This window comes from Drosophila ananassae, chromosome 3R (assembly GCF_017639315.1).
Source record: "Drosophila ananassae strain 14024-0371.13 chromosome 3R, ASM1763931v2, whole genome shotgun sequence".
NCBI lineage: Eukaryota > Metazoa > Arthropoda > Insecta > Diptera > Drosophilidae > Drosophila > Drosophila ananassae.
In genome coordinates, this window is record NC_057930.1 from 18374201 (window position 1) to 18388768 (window position 14568).

The following is a 14568-nucleotide window of genomic DNA, read 5'->3' on the forward strand; positions in this document are numbered from 1 at the left end:
TACAGGTGATTCCAGGTGTATCCAAAAGATGTACAGGCCGTTGGGGGTGGCGTGGGGATAGATAAAATAGTAAAACTAATAAAATAAAAGAAAGTAATAGATGTTTTTCATGACCTAAACTGGAAAGGGGAGCTCCAATGGCTAGGCGATAGGCAAGATGGGGAGAACTGGGGGCAAAAAGTTGTTGACGATGCCAACAACACGCGGTGTTCCCAAGCGGTCCCCCATCTAAGTACTAACCGCGCCCGACGCTGCTTAATTTCGGTGATCGGACGAGAACCGATGTATTCAGCGTAGTATGGTCGTTGGCGAAAGTCGCAGGGTTAATCTACAACCTTATATTTTCTTCCAATTAGCACCTGTGTGCTTTTTAAGGCTGCCAAGATACACAGGAGTATCTGTAAGATACAGGAGGCCTTGCCAAAGGCACTAGCCAGAAGGAGAAACAATTTTCCTTGAAGGGTAGACAGTACAGGTGATTCCAGGTGTATCCAAAAGATGTACAGGCCGTTGGGGGTGGCGTGGGGATAGATAAAATAGTAAAACTAATAAAATAAAAGAAAGTAATAGATGTTTTTCATGACCTAAACTGGAAAGGGGGAGCTCCAATGGCTAGGCGATAGGCAAGATGGGGAGAACTGGGGGCAAAAAGTTGTTGACGATGCCAAAAACACGCGGTGTTCCCAAGCGGTCCCCCATCTAAGTACTAACCGCGCCCGACGCTGCTTAATTTCGGTGATCGGACGAGAACCGATGTATTCAGCGTAGTATGGTCGTTGGCGAAAGTCGCAGGGTTAATCTACAACCTTATATTTTCTTCCAATTAGCACCTGTGTGCTTTTTAAGGCTGCCAAGATACACAGGAGTATCTGTAAGATACAGGAGGCCTTGCCAAAGGCACTAGCCAGAAGGAGAAACAATTTTCCTTGAAGGGTAGACAGTACAGGTGATTCCAGGTGTATCCAAAAGATGTACAGGCCGTTGGGGGTGGCGTGGGGATAGATAAAATAGTAAAACTAATAAAATAAGAGAAAGTAATAGATGTTTTTCATGAGCTAAACTGGAACGGTGGAGCTCCAATGGCTAGGCGATAGGCAAGATGGGGAGAACTGGGGGCAAAAAGTTGTTGACGATGCCAACAACACGCGGTGTTCCCAAGCGGTCCCCCATCTAAGTACTAACCGCGCCCGACGCTGCTTAATTTCGGTGATCGGACGAGAACCGATGTATTCAGCGTAGTATGGTCGTTGGCGAAAGTCGCAGGGTTAATCTACAACCTTATATTTTCTTCCAATTAGCACCTGTGTGCTTTTTAAGGCTGCCAAGATACACAGGAGTATCTGTAAGATACAGGAGGCCTTGCCAAAGGCACTAGCCAGAAGGAGAAACAATTTTCCTTGAAGGGTAGACAGTACAGGTGATTCCAGGTGTATCCAAAAGATGTACAGGCCGTTGGGGGTGGCGTGGGGATAGATAAAATAGTAAAACTAATAAAATAAGAGAAAGTAATAGATGTTTTTCATGAGCTAAACTGGAACGGTGGAGCTCCAATGGCTAGGCGATAGGCAAGATGGGGAGAACTGGGGGCAAAAAGTTGTTGACGATGCCAACAACACGCGGTGTTCCCAAGCGGTCCCCCATCTAAGTACTAACCGCGCCCGACGCTGCTTAATTTCGGTAATCGGACGAGAACCGATGTATTCAGCGTAGTATGGTCGTTGGCGAAAGTCGCAGGGTTAATCTACAACCTTATATTTTCTTCCAATTAGCACCTGTGTGCTTTTTAAGGCTGCCAAGATACACAGAAGTATCTGTAAGATACAGGAGGCCTTGCCAAAGGCACTAGCCAGAAGGAGAAACAATTTTCCTTGAAGGCTAGACAGTACAGGTGATTCCAGGTGTATCCAAAAGATGTACAGGCCGTTGGGGGTGGCGTGGGGATAGATAAAATAGTAAAACTAATAAAATAAAAGAAAGTAATAGATGTTTTTCATGACCTAAACTGGAAAGGGGAGCTCCAATGGCTAGGCGATAGGCAAGATGGGGAGAACTGGGGGCAAAAAGTTGTTGACGATGCCAACAACACGCGGTGTTCCCAAGCGGTCCCCCATCTAAGTACTAACCGCGCCCGACGCTGCTTAATTTCGGTGATCGGACGAGAACCGATGTATTCAGCGTAGTATGGTCGTTGGCGAAAGTCGCAGGGTTAATCTACAACCTTATATTTTCTTCCAATTAGCACCTGTGTGCTTTTTAAGGCTGCCAAGATACACAGGAGTATCTGTAAGATACAGGAGGCCTTGCCAAAGGCACTAGCCAGAAGGAGAAACAATTTTCCTTGAAGGGTAGACAGTACAGGTGATTCCAGGTGTATCCAAAAGATGTACAGGCCGTTGGGGGTGGCGTGGGGATAGATAAAATAGTAAAACTAATAAAATAAAAGAAAGTAATAGATGTTTTTCATGACCTAAACTGGAAAGGGGGAGCTCCAATGGCTAGGCGATAGGCAAGATGGGGAGAACTGGGGGCAAAAAGTTGTTGACGATGCCAACAACACGCGGTGTTCCCAAGCGGTCCCCCATCTAAGTACTAACCGCGCCCGACGCTGCTTAATTTCGGTGATCGGACGAGAACCGATGTATTCAGCGTAGTATGGTCGTTGGCGAAAGTCGCAGGGTTAATCTACAACCTTATATTTTCTTCCAATTAGCACCTGTGTGCTTTTTAAGGCTGCCAAGATACACAGGAGTATCTGTAAGATACAGGAGGCCTTGCCAAAGGCACTAGCCAGAAGGAGAAACAATTTTCCTTGAAGGGTAGACAGTACAGGTGATTCCAGGTGTATCCAAAAGATGTACAGGCCGTTGGGGGTGGCGTGGGGATAGATAAAATAGTAAAACTAATAAAATAAGAGAAAGTAATAGATGTTTTTCATGAGCTAAACTGGAACGGTGGAGCTCCAATGGCTAGGCGATAGGCAAGATGGGGAGAACTGGGGGCAAAAAGTTGTTGACGATGCCAACAACACGCGGTGTTCCCAAGCGGTCCCCCATCTAAGTACTAACCGCGCCCGACGCTGCTTAATTTCGGTGATCGGACGAGAACCGATGTATTCAGCGTAGTATGGTCGTTGGCGAAAGTCGCAGGGTTAATCTACAACCTTATATTTTCTTCCAATTAGCACCTGTGTGCTTTTTAAGGCTGCCAAGATACACAGGAGTATCTGTAAGATACAGGAGGCCTTGCCAAAGGCACTAGCCAGAAGGAGAAACAATTTTCCTTGAAGGGTAGACAGTACAGGTGATTCCAGGTGTATCCAAAAGATGTACAGGCCGTTGGGGGTGGCGTGGGGATAGATAAAATAGTAAAACTAATAAAATAAGAGAAAGTAATAGATGTTTTTCATGAGCTAAACTGGAACGGTGGAGCTCCAATGGCTAGGCGATAGGCAAGATGGGGAGAACTGGGGGCAAAAAGTTGTTGACGATGCCAACAACACGCGGTGTTCCCAAGCGGTCCCCCATCTAAGTACTAACCGCGCCCGACGCTGCTTAATTTCGGTGATCGGACGAGAACCGATGTATTCAGCGTAGTATGGTCGTTGGCGAAAGTCGCAGGGTTAATCTACAACCTTATATTTTCTTCCAATTAGCACCTGTGTGCTTTTTAAGGCTGCCAAGATACACAGAAGTATCTGTAAGATACAGGAGGCCTTGCCAAAGGCACTAGCCAGAAGGAGAAACAATTTTCCTTGAAGGCTAGACAGTACAGGTGATTCCAGGTGAATCCAAAAGATGTACAGGCCGTTGGGGGTGGCGTGGGGATAGATAAAATAGTAAAACTAATAAAATAAAAGAAAGTAATAGATGTTTTTCATGACCTAAACTGGAAAGGGGGAGCTCCAATGGCTAGGCGATAGGCAAGATGGGGAGAACTGGGGGCAAAAAGTTGTTGACGATGCCAACAACACGCGGTGTTCCCAAGCGGTCCCCCATCTAAGTACTAACCGCGCCCGACGCTGCTTAATTTCGGTGATCGGACGAGAACCGATGTATTCAGCGTAGTATGGTCGTTGGCGAAAGTCGCAGGGTTAATCTACAACCTTATATTTTCTTCCAATTAGCACCTGTGTGCTTTTTAAGGCTGCCAAGATACACAGGAGTATCTGTAAGATACAGGAGGCCTTGCCAAAGGCACTAGCCAGAAGGAGAAACAATTTTCCTTGAAGGGTAGACAGTACAGGTGATTCCAGGTGTATCCAAAAGATGTACAGGCCGTTGGGGGTGGCGTGGGGATAGATAAAATAGTAAAACTAATAAAATAAGAGAAAGTAATAGATGTTTTTCATGAGCTAAACTGGAACGGTGGAGCTCCAATGGCTAGGCGATAGGCAAGATGGGGAGAACTGGGGGCAAAAAGTTGTTGACGATGCCAACAACACGCGGTGTTCCCAAGCGGTCCCCCATCTAAGTACTAACCGCGCCCGACGCTGCTTAATTTCGGTGATCGGACGAGAACCGATGTATTCAGCGTAGTATGGTCGTTGGGGAAAGTCGCAGGGTTAATCTACAACCTTATATTTTCTTCCAATTAGCACCTGTGTGCTTTTTAAGGCTGCCAAGATACACAGGAGTATCTGTAAGATACAGGAGGCCTTGCCAAAGGCACTAGCCAGAAGGAGAAACAATTTTCCTTGAAGGGTAGACAGTACAGGTGATTCCAGGTGTATCCAAAAGATGTACAGGCCGTTGGGGGTGGCGTGGGGATAGATAAAATAGTAAAACTAATAAAATAAAAGAAAGTAATTGATGTTTTTCATGACCTAAACTGGAAAGGGGGAGCTCCAATGGCTAGGCGATAGGCAAGATGGGGAGAACTGGGGGCAAAAAGTTGTTGACGATGCCAACAACACGCGGTGTTCCCAAGCGGTCCCCCATCTAAGTACTAACCGCGCCCGACGCTGCTTAATTTCGGTGATCGTACGAGAACCGATGTATTCAGCGTAGTATGGTCGTTGGCGAAAGTCGCAGGGTTAATCTACAACCTTATATTTTCTTCCAATTAGCACCTGTGTGCTTTTTAAGGCTGCCAAGATACACAGGAGTATCTGTAAGATACAGGAGGCCTTGCCAAAGGCACTAGCCAGAAGGAGAAACAATTTTCCTTGAAGGCTAGACAGTACAGGTGATTCCAGGTGTATCCAAAAGATGTACAGGCCGTTGGGGGTGGCGTGGGGATAGATAAAATAGTAAAACTAATAAAATAAGAGAAAGTAATAGATGTTTTTCATGAGCTAAACTGGAACGGTGGAGCTCCAATGGCTAGGCGATAGGCAAGATGGGGAGAACTGGGGGCAAAAAGTTGTTGACGATGCCAACAACACGCGGTGTTCCCAAGCGGTCCCCCATCTAAGTACTAACCGCGCCCGACGCTGCTTAATTTCGGTGATCGGACGAGAACCGATGTATTCAGCGTAGTATGGTCGTTGGCGAAAGTCGCAGGGTTAATCTACAACCTTATATTTTCTTCCAATTAGCACCTGTGTGCTTTTTAAGGCTGCCAAGATACACAGGAGTATCTGTAAGATACAGGAGGCCTTGCCAAAGGCACTAGCCAGAAGGAGAAACAATTTTCCTTGAAGGCTAGACAGTACAGGTGATTCCAGGTGTATCCAAAAGATGTACAGGCCGTTGGGGGTGGCGTGGGGATAGATAAAATAGTAAAACTAATAAAATAAAAGAAAGTAATAGATGTTTTTCATGACCTAAACTGGAACGGGGGAGCTCCAATGGCTAGGCGATAGACAAGATGGGGAGAACTGGGGGCAAAAAGTTGTTGACGATGCCAACAACACGCGGTGTTCCCAAGCGGTCCCCCATCTAAGTACTAACCGCGCCCGACGCTGCTTAATTTCGGTGATCGGACGAGAACCGATGTATTCAGCGTAGTATGGTCGTTGGCGAAAGTCGCAGGGTTAATCTACAAACTTATATTTTCTTCCAATTAGCACCTGTGTGCTTTTTAAGGCTGCCAAGATACACAGGAGTATCTGTAAGATACAGGAGGCCTTGCCAAAGGCACTAGCCAGAAGGAGAAACAATTTTCCTTGAAGGGTAGACAGTACAGGTGATTCCAGGTGTATCCAAAAGATGTACAGGCCGTTGGGGGTGGCGTGGGGATAGATAAAATAGTAAAACTAATAAAATAAAAGAAAGTAATAGATGTTTTTCATGACCTAAACTGGAAAGGGGGAGCTCCAATGGCTAGGCGATAGGCAAGATGGGGAGAACTGGGGGCAAAAAGTTGTTGACGATGCCAACAACACGCGGTGTTCCCAAGCGGTCCCCCATCTAAGTACTAACCGCGCCCGACGCTGCTTAATTTCGGTGATCGGACGAGAACCGATGTATTCAGCGTAGTATGGTCGTTGGCGAAAGTCTCAGGGTTAGCACCAATTAGCACCTGTGTGCTTTTTAAGGCTGCCAAGATACACAGGAGTATCTGTAAGATACAGGAGGCCTTGCCAAAGGCACTAGCCAGAAGGAGAAACAATTTTCCTTGAAGGGTAGACAGTACAGGTGATTCCAGGTGTATCCAAAAGATGTACAGGCCGTTGGGGGTGGCGTGGGGATAGATAAAATAGTAAAACTAATAAAATAAGAGAAAGTAATAGATGTTTTTCATGAGCTAAACTGGAACGGTGGAGCTCCAATGGCTAGGCGATAGGCAAGATGGGGAGAACTGGGGGCAAAAAGTTGTTGACGATGCCAACAACACGCGGTGTTCCCAAGCGGTCCCCCATCTAAGTACTAACCGCGCCCGACGCTGCTTAATTTCGGTGATCGGACGAGAACCGATGTATTCAGCGTAGTATGGTCGTTGGCGAAAGTCGCAGGGTTAATCTACAACCTTATATTTTCTTCCAATTAGCACCTGTGTGCTTTTTAAGGCTGCCAAGATACACAGGAGTATCTGTAAGATACAGGAGGCCTTGCCAAAGGCACTAGCCAGAAGGAGAAACAATTTTCCTTGAAGGGTAGACAGTACAGGTGATTCCAGGTGTATCCAAAAGATGTACAGGCCGTTGGGGGTGGCGTGGGGATAGATAAAATAGTAAAACTAATAAAATAAGAGAAAGTAATAGATGTTTTTCATGAGCTAAACTGGAACGGTGGAGCTCCAATGGCTAGGCGATAGGCAAGATGGGGAGAACTGGGGGCAAAAAGTTGTTGACGATGCCAACAACACGCGGTGTTCCCAAGCGGTCCCGCATCTAAGTACTAACCGCGCCCGACGCTGCTTAATTTCGGTGATCGGACGAGAACCGATGTATTCAGCGTAGTATGGTCGTTGGCGAAAGTCTCAGGGTTAATCTACAACCTTATATTTTCTTCCAATTAGCACCTGTGTGCTTTTTAAGGCTGCCAAGATACACAGGAGTATCTGTAAGATACAGGAGGCCTTGCCAAAGGCACTAGCCAGAAGGAGAAACAATTTTCCTTGAAGGGTAGACAGTACAGGTGATTCCAGGTGTATCCAAAAGATGTACAGGCCGTTGGGGGTGGCGTGGGGATAGATAAAATAGTAAAACTAATAAAATAAGAGAAAGTAATAGATGTTTTTCATGAGCTAAACTGGAACGGTGGAGCTCCAATGGCTAGGCGATAGGCAAGATGGGGAGAACTGGGGGCAAAAAGTTGTTGACGATGCCAACAACACGCGGTGTTCCCAAGCGGTCCCCCATCTAAGTACTAACCGCGCCCGACGCTGCTTAATTTCGGTGATCGGACGAGAACCGATGTATTCAGCGTAGTATGGTCGTTGGCGAAAGTCGCAGGGTTAATCTACAACCTTATATTTTCTTCCAATTAGCACCTGTGTGCTTTTTAAGGCTGCCAAGATACACAGGAGTATCTGTAAGATACAGGAGGCCTTGCCAAAGGCACTAGCCAGAAGGAGAAACAATTTTCCTTGAAGGGTAGACAGTACAGGTGATTCCAGGTGTATCCAAAAGATGTACAGGCCGTTGGGGGTGGCGTGGGGATAGATAAAATAGTAAAACTAATAAAATAAGAGAAAGTAATAGATGTTTTTCATGAGCTAAACTGGAACGGTGGAGCTCCAATGGCTAGGCGATAGGCAAGATGGGGAGAACTGGGGGCAAAAAGTTGTTGACGATGCCAACAACACGCGGTGTTCCCAAGCGGTCCCCCATCTAAGTACTAACCGCGCCCGACGCTGCTTAATTTCGGTGATCGGACGAGAACCGATGTATTCAGCGTAGTATGGTCGTTGGCGAAAGTCGCAGGGTTAATCTACAACCTTATATTTTCTTCCAATTAGCACCTGTGTGCTTTTTAAGGCTGCCAAGATACACAGGAGTATCTGTAAGATACAGGAGGCCTTGCCAAAGGCACTAGCCAGAAGGAGAAACAATTTTCCTTGAAGGGTAGACAGTACAGGTGATTCCAGGTGTATCCAAAAGATGTACAGGCCGTTGGGGGTGGCGTGGGGATAGATAAAATAGTAAAACTAATAAAATAAAAGAAAGTAATAGATGTTTTTCATGACCTAAACTGGAAAGGGGGAGCGAGCTCCAATGGCTAGGCGATAGGCAAGATGGGGAGAACTGGGGGCAAAAAGTTGTTGACGATGCCAACAACACGCGGTGTTCCCAAGCGGTCCCCCATCTAAGTACTAACCGCGCCCGACGCTGCTTAATTTCGGTGATCGGACGAGAACCGATGTATTCAGCGTAGTATGGTCGTTGGCGAAAGTCGCAGGGTTAATCTACAACCTTATATTTTCTTCCAATTAGCACCTGTGTGCTTTTTAAGGCTGCCAAGATACACAGGAGTATCTGTAAGATACAGGAGGCCTTGCCAAAGGCACTAGCCAGAAGGAGAAACAATTTTCCTTGAAGGGTAGACAGTACAGGTGATTCCAGGTGTATCCAAAAGATGTACAGGCCGTTGGGGGTGGCGTGGGGATAGATAAAATAGTAAAACTAATAAAATAAAAGAAAGTAATAGATGTTTTTCATGACCTAAACTGGAAAGGGGGAGCTCCAATGGCTAGGCGATAGGCAAGATGGGGAGAACTGGGGGCAAAAAGTTGTTGACGATGCCAACAACACGCGGTGTTCCCAAGCGGTCCCCCATCTAAGTACTAACCGCGCCCGACGCTGCTTAATTTCGGTGATCGGACGAGAACCGATGTATTCAGCGTAGTATGGTCGTTGGCGAAAGTCGCAGGGTTAATCTACAACCTTATATTTTCTTCCAATTAGCACCTGTGTGCTTTTTAAGGCTGCCAAGATACACAGGAGTATCTGTAAGATACAGGAGGCCTTGCCAAAGGCACTAGCCAGAAGGAGAAACAATTTTCCTTGAAGGGTAGACAGTACAGGTGATTCCAGGTGTATCCAAAAGATGTACAGGCCGTTGGGGGTGGCGTGGGGATAGATAAAATAGTAAAACTAATAAAATAAAAGAAAGTAATAGATGTTTTTCATGACCTAAACTGGAAAGGGGGAGCTCCAATGGCTAGGCGATAGGCAAGATGGGGAGAACTGGGGGCAAAAAGTTGTTGACGATGCCAACAACACGCGGTGTTCCCAAGCGGTCCCCCATCTAAGTACTAACCGCGCCCGACGCTGCTTAATTTCGGTGATCGGACGAGAACCGATGTATTCAGCGTAGTATGGTCGTTGGCGAAAGTCGCAGGGTTAATCTACAACCTTATATTTTCTTCCAATTAGCACCTGTGTGCTTTTTAAGGCTGCCAAGATACACAGGAGTATCTGTAAGATACAGGAGGCCTTGCCAAAGGCACTAGCCAGAAGGAGAAACAATTTTCCTTGAAGGGTAGACAGTACAGGTGATTCCAGGTGTATCCAAAAGATGTACAGGCCGTTGGGGGTGGCGTGGGGATAGATAAAATAGTAAAACTAATAAAATAAAAGAAAGTAATAGATGTTTTTCATGACCTAAACTGGAAAGGGGGAGCTCCAATGGCTAGGCGATAGGCAAGATGGGGAGAACTGGGGGCAAAAAGTTGTTGACGATGCCAACAACACGCGGTGTTCCCAAGCGGTCCCCCATCTAAGTACTAACCGCGCCCGACGCTGCTTAATTTCGGTGATCGGACGAGAACCGATGTATTCAGCGTAGTATGGTCGTTGGCGAAAGTCGCAGGGTTAATCTACAACCTTATATTTTCTTCCAATTAGCACCTGTGTGCTTTTTAAGGCTGCCAAGATACACAGGAGTATCTGTAAGATACAGGAGGCCTTGCCAAAGGCACTAGCCAGAAGGAGAAACAATTTTCCTTGAAGGGTAGACAGTACAGGTGATTCCAGGTGTATCCAAAAGATGTACAGGCCGTTGGGGGTGGCGTGGGGATAGATAAAATAGTAAAACTAATAAAATAAGAGAAAGTAATAGATGTTTTTCATGAGCTAAACTGGAACGGTGGAGCTCCAATGGCTAGGCGATAGGCAAGATGGGGAGAACTGGGGGCAAAAAGTTGTTGACGATGCCAACAACACGCGGTGTTCCCAAGCGGTCCCCCATCTAAGTACTAACCGCGCCCGACGCTGCTTAATTTCGGTGATCGGACGAGAACCGATGTATTCAGCGTAGTATGGTCGTTGGCGAAAGTCGCAGGGTTAATCTACAACCTTATATTTTCTTCCAATTAGCACCTGTGTGCTTTTTAAGGCTGCCAAGATACACAGGAGTATCTGTAAGATACAGGAGGCCTTGCCAAAGGCACTAGCCAGAAGGAGAAACAATTTTCCTTGAAGGGTAGACAGTACAGGTGATTCCAGGTGTATCCAAAAGATGTACAGGCCGTTGGGGGTGGCGTGGGGATAGATAAAATAGTAAAACTAATAAAATAAGAGAAAGTAATAGATGTTTTTCATGAGCTAAACTGGAACGGTGGAGCTCCAATGGCTAGGCGATAGGCAAGATGGGGAGAACTGGGGGCAAAAAGTTGTTGACGATGCCAACAACACGCGGTGTTCCCAAGCGGTCCCCCATCTAAGTACTAACCGCGCCCGACGCTGCTTAATTTCGGTGATCGGACGAGAACCGATGTATTCAGCGTAGTATGGTCGTTGGCGAAAGTCGCAGGGTTAATCTACAACCTTATATTTTCTTCCAATTAGCACCTGTGTGCTTTTTAAGGCTGCCAAGATACACAGGAGTATCTGTAAGATACAGGAGGCCTTGCCAAAGGCACTAGCCAGAAGGAGAAACAATTTTCCTTGAAGGGTAGACAGTACAGGTGATTCCAGGTGTATCCAAAAGATGTACAGGCCGTTGGGGGTGGCGTGGGGATAGATAAAATAGTAAAACTAATAAAATAAAAGAAAGTAATAGATGTTTTTCATGACCTAAACTGGAAAGGGGGAGCTCCAATGGCTAGGCGATAGGCAAGATGGGGAGAACTGGGGGCAAAAAGTTGTTGACGATGCCAACAACACGCGGTGTTCCCAAGCGGTCCCCCATCTAAGTACTAACCGCGCCCGACGCTGCTTAATTTCGGTGATCGGACGAGAACCGATGTATTCAGCGTAGTATGGTCGTTGGCGAAAGTCGCAGGGTTAATCTACAACCTTATATTTTCTTCCAATTAGCACCTGTGTGCTTTTTAAGGCTGCCAAGATACACAGGAGTATCTGTAAGATACAGGAGGCCTTGCCAAAGGCACTAGCCAGAAGGAGAAACAATTTTCCTTGAAGGGTAGACAGTACAGGTGATTCCAGGTGTATCCAAAAGATGTACAGGCCGTTGGGGGTGGCGTGGGGATAGATAAAATAGTAAAACTAATAAAATAAAAGAAAGTAATAGATGTTTTTCATGACCTAAACTGGAAAGGGGGAGCTCCAATGGCTAGGCGATAGGCAAGATGGGGAGAACTGGGGGCAAAAAGTTGTTGACGATGCCAACAACACGCGGTGTTCCCAAGCGGTCCCCCATCTAAGTACTAACCGCGCCCGACGCTGCTTAATTTCGGTGATCGGACGAGAACCGATGTATTCAGCGTAGTATGGTCGTTGGCGAAAGTCGCAGGGTTAATCTACAACCTTATATTTTCTTCCAATTAGCACCTGTGTGCTTTTTAAGGCTGCCAAGATACACAGGAGTATCTGTAAGATACAGGAGGCCTTGCCAAAGGCACTAGCCAGAAGGAGAAACAATTTTCCTTGAAGGGTAGACAGTACAGGTGATTCCAGGTGTATCCAAAAGATGTACAGGCCGTTGGGGGTGGCGTGGGGATAGATAAAATAGTAAAACTAATAAAATAAGAGAAAGTAATAGATGTTTTTCATGAGCTAAACTGGAACGGTGGAGCTCCAATGGCTAGGCGATAGGCAAGATGGGGAGAACTGGGGGCAAAAAGTTGTTGACGATGCCAACAACACGCGGTGTTCCCAAGCGGTCCCCCATCTAAGTACTAACCGCGCCCGACGCTGCTTAATTTCGGTGATCGGACGAGAACCGATGTATTCAGCGTAGTATGGTCGTTGGCGAAAGTCGCAGGGTTAATCTACAACCTTATATTTTCTTCCAATTAGCACCTGTGTGCTTTTTAAGGCTGCCAAGATACACAGGAGTATCTGTAAGATACAGGAGGCCTTGCCAAAGGCACTAGCCAGAAGGAGAAACAATTTTCCTTGAAGGGTAGACAGTACAGGTGATTCCAGGTGTATCCAAAAGATGTACAGGCCGTTGGGGGTGGCGTGGGGATAGATAAAATAGTAAAACTAATAAAATAAGAGAAAGTAATAGATGTTTTTCATGAGCTAAACTGGAACGGTGGAGCTCCAATGGCTAGGCGATAGGCAAGATGGGGAGAACTGGGGGCAAAAAGTTGTTGACGATGCCAACAACACGCGGTGTTCCCAAGCGGTCCCCCATCTAAGTACTAACCGCGCCCGACGCTGCTTAATTTCGGTGATCGGACGAGAACCGATGTATTCAGCGTAGTATGGTCGTTGGCGAAAGTCGCAGGGTTAATCTACAACCTTATATTTTCTTCCAATTAGCACCTGTGTGCTTTTTAAGGCTGCCAAGATACACAGGAGTATCTGTAAGATACAGGAGGCCTTGCCAAAGGCACTAGCCAGAAGGAGAAACAATTTTCCTTGAAGGGTAGACAGTACAGGTGATTCCAGGTGTATCCAAAAGATGTACAGGCCGTTGGGGGTGGCGTGGGGATAGATAAAATAGTAAAACTAATAAAATAAAAGAAAGTAATAGATGTTTTTCATGACCTAAACTGGAAAGGGGGAGCTCCAATGGCTAGGCGATAGGCAAGATGGGGAGAACTGGGGGCAAAAAGTTGTTGACGATGCCAACAACACGCGGTGTTCCCAAGCGGTCCCCCATCTAAGTACTAACCGCGCCCGACGCTGCTTAATTTCGGTGATCGGACGAGAACCGATGTATTCAGCGTAGTATGGTCGTTGGCGAAAGTCGCAGGGTTAATCTACAACCTTATATTTTCTTCCAATTAGCACCTGTGTGCTTTTTAAGGCTGCCAAGATACACAGGAGTATCTGTAAGATACAGGAGGCCTTGCCAAAGGCACTAGCCAGAAGGAGAAACAATTTTCCTTGAAGGGTAGACAGTACAGGTGATTCCAGGTGTATCCAAAAGATGTACAGGCCGTTGGGGGTGGCGTGGGGATAGATAAAATAGTAAAACTAATAAAATAAGAGAAAGTAATAGATGTTTTTCATGAGCTAAACTGGAACGGTGGAGCTCCAATGGCTAGGCGATAGGCAAGATGGGGAGAACTGGGGGCAAAAAGTTGTTGACGATGCCAACAACACGCGGTGTTCCCAAGCGGTCCCCCATCTAAGTACTAACCGCGCCCGACGCTGCTTAATTTCGGTGATCGGACGAGAACCGATGTATTCAGCGTAGTATGGTCGTTGGCGAAAGTCGCAGGGTTAATCTACAACCTTATATTTTCTTCCAATTAGCACCTGTGTGCTTTTTAAGGCTGCCAAGATACACAGGAGTATCTGTAAGATACAGGAGGCCTTGCCAAAGGCACTAGCCAGAAGGAGAAACAATTTTCCTTGAAGGGTAGACAGTACAGGTGATTCCAGGTGTATCCAAAAGATGTACAGGCCGTTGGGGGTGGCGTGGGGATAGATAAAATAGTAAAACTAATAAAATAAAAGAAAGTAATAGATGTTTTTCATGACCTAAACTGGAAAGGGGGAGCTCCAATGGCTAGGCGATAGGCAAGATGGGGAGAACTGGGGGCAAAAAGTTGTTGACGATGCCAACAACACGCGGTGTTCCCAAGCGGTCCCCCATCTAAGTACTAACCGCGCCCGACGCTGCTTAATTTCGGTGATCGGACGAGAACCGATGTATTCAGCGTAGTATGGTCGTTGGCGAAAGTCGCAGGGTTAATCTACAACCTTATATTTTCTTCCAATTAGCACCTGTGTGCTTTTTAAGGCTGCCAAGATACACAGGAGTATCTGTAAGATACAGGAGGCCTTGCCAAAGGCACTAGCCAGAAGGAGAAACAATTTTC

The 14568-nt window shown here is 46.4% G+C and overlaps 29 non-coding genes and 2 pseudogenes across 29 annotated transcripts; all 31 read right to left on the bottom strand.

The window, feature by feature from the left end:
- Window positions 1-191: 191 nt before the first annotated feature.
- LOC116656154 lies at window positions 192-310 on the bottom strand. Its single transcript, XR_004311169.1, has one exon. It is a non-coding gene; the product is annotated as a 5S ribosomal RNA (ribosomal RNA).
- A 352-nt stretch (window positions 311-662) lies between these two features.
- LOC116656140 lies at window positions 663-781 on the bottom strand (annotated as a pseudogene).
- A 352-nt stretch (window positions 782-1133) lies between these two features.
- LOC116656155 lies at window positions 1134-1252 on the bottom strand. The gene has a single exon (XR_004311170.1). It is a non-coding gene; the product is annotated as a 5S ribosomal RNA (ribosomal RNA).
- Window positions 1253-1604: 352 nt separating this feature from the next.
- Window positions 1605-1723, bottom strand: LOC116656156. Its single transcript, XR_004311171.2, has one exon. It is a non-coding gene; the product is annotated as a 5S ribosomal RNA (ribosomal RNA).
- A 351-nt stretch (window positions 1724-2074) lies between these two features.
- On the bottom strand, window positions 2075-2193 carry LOC116656157. Its single transcript, XR_004311172.1, has one exon. It is a non-coding gene; the product is annotated as a 5S ribosomal RNA (ribosomal RNA).
- A 352-nt stretch (window positions 2194-2545) lies between these two features.
- Window positions 2546-2664, bottom strand: LOC116656158. The gene has a single exon (XR_004311173.1). It is a non-coding gene; the product is annotated as a 5S ribosomal RNA (ribosomal RNA).
- A 352-nt stretch (window positions 2665-3016) lies between these two features.
- On the bottom strand, window positions 3017-3135 carry LOC116656159. Its single transcript, XR_004311174.1, has one exon. It is a non-coding gene; the product is annotated as a 5S ribosomal RNA (ribosomal RNA).
- Window positions 3136-3487: 352 nt separating this feature from the next.
- On the bottom strand, window positions 3488-3606 carry LOC6492875. Its single transcript, XR_046322.1, has one exon. It is a non-coding gene; the product is annotated as a 5S ribosomal RNA (ribosomal RNA).
- A 352-nt stretch (window positions 3607-3958) lies between these two features.
- On the bottom strand, window positions 3959-4077 carry LOC6492874. Its single transcript, XR_046321.2, has one exon. It is a non-coding gene; the product is annotated as a 5S ribosomal RNA (ribosomal RNA).
- A 352-nt stretch (window positions 4078-4429) lies between these two features.
- On the bottom strand, window positions 4430-4548 carry LOC6492873. Its single transcript, XR_046320.2, has one exon. It is a non-coding gene; the product is annotated as a 5S ribosomal RNA (ribosomal RNA).
- A 352-nt stretch (window positions 4549-4900) lies between these two features.
- Window positions 4901-5019, bottom strand: LOC116656160. Its single transcript, XR_004311175.2, has one exon. It is a non-coding gene; the product is annotated as a 5S ribosomal RNA (ribosomal RNA).
- Window positions 5020-5371: 352 nt separating this feature from the next.
- LOC116656161 lies at window positions 5372-5490 on the bottom strand. The gene has a single exon (XR_004311176.1). It is a non-coding gene; the product is annotated as a 5S ribosomal RNA (ribosomal RNA).
- Window positions 5491-5842: 352 nt separating this feature from the next.
- Window positions 5843-5961, bottom strand: LOC6492894. Its single transcript, XR_046360.1, has one exon. It is a non-coding gene; the product is annotated as a 5S ribosomal RNA (ribosomal RNA).
- Window positions 5962-6313: 352 nt separating this feature from the next.
- Window positions 6314-6432, bottom strand: LOC6492842. The gene has a single exon (XR_046402.1). It is a non-coding gene; the product is annotated as a 5S ribosomal RNA (ribosomal RNA).
- Window positions 6433-6765: 333 nt separating this feature from the next.
- Window positions 6766-6884, bottom strand: LOC6492892. The gene has a single exon (XR_046358.2). It is a non-coding gene; the product is annotated as a 5S ribosomal RNA (ribosomal RNA).
- A 352-nt stretch (window positions 6885-7236) lies between these two features.
- On the bottom strand, window positions 7237-7355 carry LOC116656162 (annotated as a pseudogene).
- Window positions 7356-7707: 352 nt separating this feature from the next.
- On the bottom strand, window positions 7708-7826 carry LOC116656139. Its single transcript, XR_004311159.2, has one exon. It is a non-coding gene; the product is annotated as a 5S ribosomal RNA (ribosomal RNA).
- Window positions 7827-8178: 352 nt separating this feature from the next.
- Window positions 8179-8297, bottom strand: LOC116656134. Its single transcript, XR_004311154.2, has one exon. It is a non-coding gene; the product is annotated as a 5S ribosomal RNA (ribosomal RNA).
- A 356-nt stretch (window positions 8298-8653) lies between these two features.
- On the bottom strand, window positions 8654-8772 carry LOC116656163. The gene has a single exon (XR_004311178.1). It is a non-coding gene; the product is annotated as a 5S ribosomal RNA (ribosomal RNA).
- Window positions 8773-9124: 352 nt separating this feature from the next.
- Window positions 9125-9243, bottom strand: LOC6492850. Its single transcript, XR_046376.1, has one exon. It is a non-coding gene; the product is annotated as a 5S ribosomal RNA (ribosomal RNA).
- A 352-nt stretch (window positions 9244-9595) lies between these two features.
- Window positions 9596-9714, bottom strand: LOC6492849. The gene has a single exon (XR_046375.2). It is a non-coding gene; the product is annotated as a 5S ribosomal RNA (ribosomal RNA).
- Window positions 9715-10066: 352 nt separating this feature from the next.
- On the bottom strand, window positions 10067-10185 carry LOC116656164. Its single transcript, XR_004311179.1, has one exon. It is a non-coding gene; the product is annotated as a 5S ribosomal RNA (ribosomal RNA).
- A 352-nt stretch (window positions 10186-10537) lies between these two features.
- On the bottom strand, window positions 10538-10656 carry LOC116656142. The gene has a single exon (XR_006507556.1). It is a non-coding gene; the product is annotated as a 5S ribosomal RNA (ribosomal RNA).
- A 352-nt stretch (window positions 10657-11008) lies between these two features.
- Window positions 11009-11127, bottom strand: LOC6492870. The gene has a single exon (XR_046346.1). It is a non-coding gene; the product is annotated as a 5S ribosomal RNA (ribosomal RNA).
- Window positions 11128-11479: 352 nt separating this feature from the next.
- On the bottom strand, window positions 11480-11598 carry LOC6492869. The gene has a single exon (XR_046345.1). It is a non-coding gene; the product is annotated as a 5S ribosomal RNA (ribosomal RNA).
- Window positions 11599-11950: 352 nt separating this feature from the next.
- Window positions 11951-12069, bottom strand: LOC6492868. Its single transcript, XR_046344.1, has one exon. It is a non-coding gene; the product is annotated as a 5S ribosomal RNA (ribosomal RNA).
- A 352-nt stretch (window positions 12070-12421) lies between these two features.
- Window positions 12422-12540, bottom strand: LOC6492867. The gene has a single exon (XR_046343.1). It is a non-coding gene; the product is annotated as a 5S ribosomal RNA (ribosomal RNA).
- A 352-nt stretch (window positions 12541-12892) lies between these two features.
- LOC6492866 lies at window positions 12893-13011 on the bottom strand. Its single transcript, XR_046342.1, has one exon. It is a non-coding gene; the product is annotated as a 5S ribosomal RNA (ribosomal RNA).
- Window positions 13012-13363: 352 nt separating this feature from the next.
- On the bottom strand, window positions 13364-13482 carry LOC116656165. Its single transcript, XR_004311180.1, has one exon. It is a non-coding gene; the product is annotated as a 5S ribosomal RNA (ribosomal RNA).
- A 352-nt stretch (window positions 13483-13834) lies between these two features.
- LOC116656166 lies at window positions 13835-13953 on the bottom strand. The gene has a single exon (XR_004311181.1). It is a non-coding gene; the product is annotated as a 5S ribosomal RNA (ribosomal RNA).
- A 352-nt stretch (window positions 13954-14305) lies between these two features.
- Window positions 14306-14424, bottom strand: LOC6492863. The gene has a single exon (XR_046339.2). It is a non-coding gene; the product is annotated as a 5S ribosomal RNA (ribosomal RNA).
- Between the last annotated feature and the right edge of the window lie 144 nt (window positions 14425-14568).